This window comes from Haliotis cracherodii, unplaced genomic scaffold (assembly GCF_022045235.1).
Source record: "Haliotis cracherodii isolate W230 unplaced genomic scaffold, xgHalCrac1.p SCAF_9, whole genome shotgun sequence".
NCBI classification, from domain to species: Eukaryota; Metazoa; Mollusca; class Gastropoda; order Lepetellida; family Haliotidae; genus Haliotis; species Haliotis cracherodii.
The window spans coordinates 53,076,495-53,082,694 of NW_027266343.1; positions in this window are offsets into that span (position 1 = coordinate 53,076,495).

The following is a 6,200-nucleotide window of genomic DNA, read 5'->3' on the forward strand; positions in this document are numbered from 1 at the left end:
GCTTTCATGAAACCGCTTGCGAGCTGATTTACAGTTTGCGTAAAAAACATGTTTCGGAATAATTGTTGTTTTGGGGGGGGTCAATTTTTGAGCCTACGTACTTTCAGCTGCGGAACTCTATCAAAGATTAAAGTTGTAACACGTTCGACACTGGATTGTGAATTATCAACATCAATGGAATAAATTTGTTTCACATGGATTTTCAACGAACCACATATCTATATGCTGGTAAAAGATATAACTTTTCTCAGGCCCCCACTTGTTGATTCGCATTCTTCTTTGAAAATTACTGCCACCATAGTGTTCGTGTCCAGTACTATCAGTATTATTGTTAACACACATCAATGTGCACTGTACACCGCAATGAATATCAGAAAATACAGGGTCTAAATGACATACTGTAAACTACGGTTATAACGAACTCATTTTAGTTCGTAATAGCCGTAGTTCGTTACAAGCATATATACAGCATATATACAACAAATGGTCGCGACTAAAAAATAAGCTCGTTTTATCCGTCAGTTCGTTGTAAGCGTGTTCGTTTTAAACGTAGTTTACTGTTCTGTAAAACATGTAATGAAGGGAAACTGCTCTGGAGTGGCTAAACAGTTGTCTCCAACACTTGCATTTTTACAGGACCCAATGTTTCTGTCTCCGCCTACTCGTCCATTGGCTATATATACACCAGTAGTCTTAAATATATCCAACAGTTTATGTCCAGAGGAATTGGCTTCTGTGTCCCTTGAACTCCTGTCTATACTAAACCCGGTGGCTGTCAGGCGTTGCACGCTTGATTGGAAGTGAGCGAGTGAGTTGGGTTTAACGTCGCTTTTAACAGTATTCCAGTTATATCGTGGCGTTCTTGATTGAAAGATATCTTCATCGATATTAGTACTTTCCTAAATAAAGTCGTTTTGTTTGATAGGCATTACTTAGAAGTTGACGGATGACAAGATAGAGACAATTTTTTTTTATGGATAACAACTTCTTTAATACTGTAAAAGGCGACGTTTCGGTATAGATCCTTATATGTCGGGCAGCAAATCAGCCATCTCGGACCATATCATCAACTGTCCCAATCACATCATCAACTGGGACAACGTCCAAATCCTCGCCAACAACCTCCATGACTTCACCAAAAGAAAACTAACAGAAGCAGTCCATATTCGCCGCCACAAGCCATCAATCAACAGAGATCAAGGCTATTTCATCCCATCCGCCTACTATGAACTCATCAACCAATAATCACCTGTTTATTGGCTTCATGCCCCCTATTGGCTTCTAGCTATGTGTTTTCTGTCCATCGTGTTGTGATAGCATAATCCCTTTGTTGTCACACCTACCATGTTATCCCACTCATGTATGCCCTTGTTGTTACTGTTAATCCTCTATTGTTAATCATCCACTTGCTATATATATTCTGTAATATGTCCCTCATTCAGTCTTGCTTGACAACGGTATAAGGATCTATACCGAAACGTCGCCTTTTACAGTATTAAAGAAGTTGTTATCCATAAAAAAAAAATTGTGTCTATCTTGTCTAAATAAAGTCATCTTTGATAAAGTAATTTGGAAGAGACTTAGTACTAGCATTCATATAATCGGTAACACAGACATGTTTGGTATGATACCAACCCAGTGTATTCCCTCTCTCAAGTCAGTGAAGTGTTCAGGCGATGCATAGTTGCTGCCTTCTGGGGGTAAGTATACACAGCCGAGAATGAGGTCTTCAGGTTGAAGTTGCCAGATATTCTACACCATAGAATGATCTCATTTGTTTTGGGCAATAATGTCAGAATTTCTGTATACGTTTCTTAACTGCAATACTAATTCCACTAGAAGCACGTTTCCTACCGTGATGCGTTCTGTAGTTTGACTACAGTAAAGTACGGTTATAACGAACTCAAAGGGACTACTGATCGTAATGTAAAACCTGGTCTATCTCGTCCATATCACAAATGTTGTTTTCCGTTAAGTAAATGATATCAAATTTATTTATATGCACACAGAAGTCAGGATTCAAGAAGTCTTGAGCAAACACCATTAGCATTAGATGGCGAGATCACAATCTGGGAGTCAGTTACGATAACATCAACTGATGTGCAGGTAACGCTCGGTATACAGCTATATCTGTCAGTTGGACGGACACTCGCTATTACTGATCGAAGCTGTTATAGGTTTCAAGCAAATGGTATCGTGGTGTCATGTATGTTTGACGGGATATGGAATAGACTAGCCACATACTTTGAAATGGTGATACCAAGAAGACAGAACGAGTTGCAAGGAATATGCCTCGTATTGTTTCTAGCGGCAACGGCACATTTCCCAACTATACACGACGAAAGTAACACCATTCTACGGATGATAACAGCGTTCCCGTATCCATGAGAAGACTTGAAGTTGTTACAGCGGTAGGGCTCCCTGCTAGTGTGGCAACAAACGCAATGTCTGATTTTGGGAGATTTGATTAACTTGACGAAGGTCCTGCCACTGCATATATAGAGGACAGCGGCTGAACATGACATATTTAGTTTAAGTATGGTTAACGAAGCGATACATTTTACATCGTATGAATTCCCCACATGTGCACAATGTGTCAAGCCTATTTGAGAGAACAGACTACATCTTTGGAGTCAAAACCGATACTAAACACCAGTCACCGAAACCAGTCGTATAGTATGTGTATACGGAACCCAGTCCTCGGCCACTTTGCACACGACGCTGTATGTTCCTCCTTCCAGATATGCATGACCACTTTCTCTCCACTAGGGTAGTCAGGTAGTTCAAGCTTTAGCATGTTGCATTGCGGAATGTTTGTGTGTTTGTGGCCTTAACTGAAAATGTCACACCAGGGAATACAAACACACGTCTGCACGGGTTGCGATCCCATCCTTACATCATACATGTATGATATCGCTCAAGTTTACAAGATTCACAAAGAAGAATGTACATGTGGGTTATCGTTCCGCCTAGAGTGTTTCACTCACTCACACACTCGTGAAGACTCGGATTATAATTGGTCTTCAGCAACACATGCTTCTTGCTAGAGGCGACCAACGGGATCGGGTAGCCAGGCTTGCTGACTTGGTTGATGCATGTTATCGTTCCCCAATTGCGTAGATCGATGCTCATGATGTCAATCACTGGTTTGTCTCGTCTGAACTTGATTATTTACAGACCGCCGTCATACAGCTGGAATATTGCTGAGTGCGGCAAACAACACACACACAAACAAACAAACAAACAAACAAACAAACAAACACACAAACAAACAAACAAACAAACACAGCCTTAGGGCCAATACAACTATGCAAAGGAGGAACCACTTGACACAAGAGGGTATTGGCATTCGCAAGTACAGTACCAATGGATCCAATCCAATCATTATATCTTAGTAAAGATTTGTAACACAGTAAAATACCGCATTGATCAAATTAATCATGATAAAGAAATGTACTAAATAGTCCCCAACACAAAGCGTAATTTTAAATTTGACGCGCGATTTCCTGGGTATGTTTCTACACATCTGGGTAATGTACCCGTCATTACAATTACCTATTCGTCAACTTTCGGTGTGACATAAACAAATCCCAATCTGATAGAAATTGATTCATCGGTTTACGACGCGTAGATTAAAAAAAGAATGGCTGTGTTCCACGATGGGAGTTCCCTGTTCTAGTTGTAATTGGTGACGTATGTAAAACGGAGACATTGTTTTTTACATAATTAGAGTTATCATTGATGGCTACAATTATAGTTATTCCATATTGTAACCTTTGAGTTAGCCGAGCAAGAAACATACGTTGTAACGACTCGTATATGTCAAGCAGGGAGTTCCAACTGTACCAGGACAGGTACCCTTTTATACAAGACTCATAGACCGGTAATGTTTTCATGCAGTTCTTACCTAACAATGCAATTTATGAACGGATATCGCAACAGCCGGCTTTGTCGCTTATGCAAGGATTCAATGTAGTTCACAACACTGCATTTCATCGATATCCACATTTAACCTATTTAGAATTCACATCAACATACAATGTCTTCTACAAGCAACAGATGTCCTGTCTCTCTTCTCTTCTAAACGACACATAAAGAGCGTCATAATGGTCTCTAAATAATTGCCTGTTCGATATCATGATTTCATATTTACTCCACGTGACGTTGGCTTCATAGTATTCGGTTTAACCCTGCTTTGAACAATTATGCTAAATTGTATGTCAGACACGCCACGTCAGGACAAACTTCGTTCTCCGACATTGTGGGAACGGGAAGGTGGGGATAGCAAGCACGTTGTGGCAATGTTGGATTCTGTGGCGTTACGACAAAACCACTTTTGATTGAAGCTGCCGTTATCAGAGCCTACATGATGTTAAGGACTGGACTCCGAGGCTACCTGGCCTTAGGGACTACACTATATATCGTCACGTGTTTCATACTCTATCACAACACACAGGATCGCACAGACAGGGGACCGAGAGCCTACCCAGGCCTGTCACCCTACCCACTGACAGGCAAATGTCCATCGGATCCGGCCAATACAGTGTACGTCAATTTGACAGAGGACGTTTACCTCTATACAGCATTCTATGACGGACGACTGGACACAGCGTATATACGCTTGGTGGGAATTAACAATCGTGTGAAAAATAAAACTAAACTTTGGTGCCATTTCGTTTCAGATGTGGCACACAGGGGAACGATACACCACGTGACCAGTGTGACTGATTACGAAATGTGTGAGAGTCATAATTATCATTTCGCAGGATGGATATGGTCTTGCGTTGTACCGGAAGTGTACGTCGTTCAAGGGAGACAACCGTGCCATGTGCGTGTGGGTCTATCAGAGGATGACATGTCAGCGCCTAGTGTGGACCTACCAGTGCTGGGTACAGGAAGCTCGGCGAAACAGCCACGAGTTGATTTCACTGTTTGTGTTCCTCCATTGTACGGCAGTCTCTCCGTTCATGATATTGTTCAGTTTGTTGAAGTTACTCGTATCCTTGGAGCAAATCATATTGTTTTCTATGATCTCAACACTCCGCAAAATCTCAAGGCCACTTTGAACTATTACAAGTCATTAGGAATTGTATCTGTGTTGCCATGGAAGATACCATTCAAACCGATTTACACTGCTCGTAAAAGAAATATTTGGTATCATGGGCAATCTATTGCAGCCAATGACTGTCTTTATAGGCATATGTTTTCAACAAAATTTATCATTTTTAGTGATCTTGACGAATTTCTAGTACCGCGTGATCCGGATATGACGTCATGGAAGGATTTGACAACGAATCTCTACACACCCGGGCTATGCGGCATCAGTTTTGAAAGAATCTTATTTAACATAAACAAAATGTATAACGTTTCTAAAGTCAAACTGACAGTGTTTAATGCCTTGGGTAGGAGAGGAACGCCATCCAAACCGACTAAAAGTAGGAAAGTCATGGTTGAACCGTGCAAGGTGTTGGAGATGGGGATACACCACGTGAGTCGGCCTTGGCCCGACGTTGCCAACTACACTGTCGCCGATATCAGCCCAGACAAAGCATTTATTCATCACTATCGACAGCAAAAACCTATTCGCAACGAGCGTAAGATTCGAAAACAGCGCGGGTTGATAAATGACACATTACTGTTTGACAAATATCGATCTCTCATTTTTGAGAATTATATCAAAGCATTCAGAAAAATAAAAAGTTTGGAAGGTATACGAAACATTTCAATTAACAATGTTCCTTAATTTGAATATTTATGTTCCATAATGAATTTATCAAAGTGTGTGCGATGAATAAACGCCTCAGTAATCATACTGCCTTTTGTTGCCATTGTCAAAGTGTGTTTACATCTATTAAAGACCTTATAATTATTTATGTATGTGAACTTCTCATGTCGTTTATCATAAAATTTTATCCTCATGTTGATAAAGGAAATAATTATTGATTCGAATATACAGCAATGTTAAAATAACTTCCTTTCTTCAAACCGTTCACCTGAACAGGTGTTGCCCTGACAACAAAGCCTCGCCGGGGCACGGCATGTCGCAAAACCTCGCCGGAATAGGGCATGTCGCACTGTAGCCACTTCAGGCGAAGCCCTTACCAATTGTTTGTTTGTAACAGTCGCGGTCCGACTGATTCGAGCAGATTCTCTCCACAGCATTCATTGTCTGAATATTTGCACCTCTTTAGGGGGTCTCA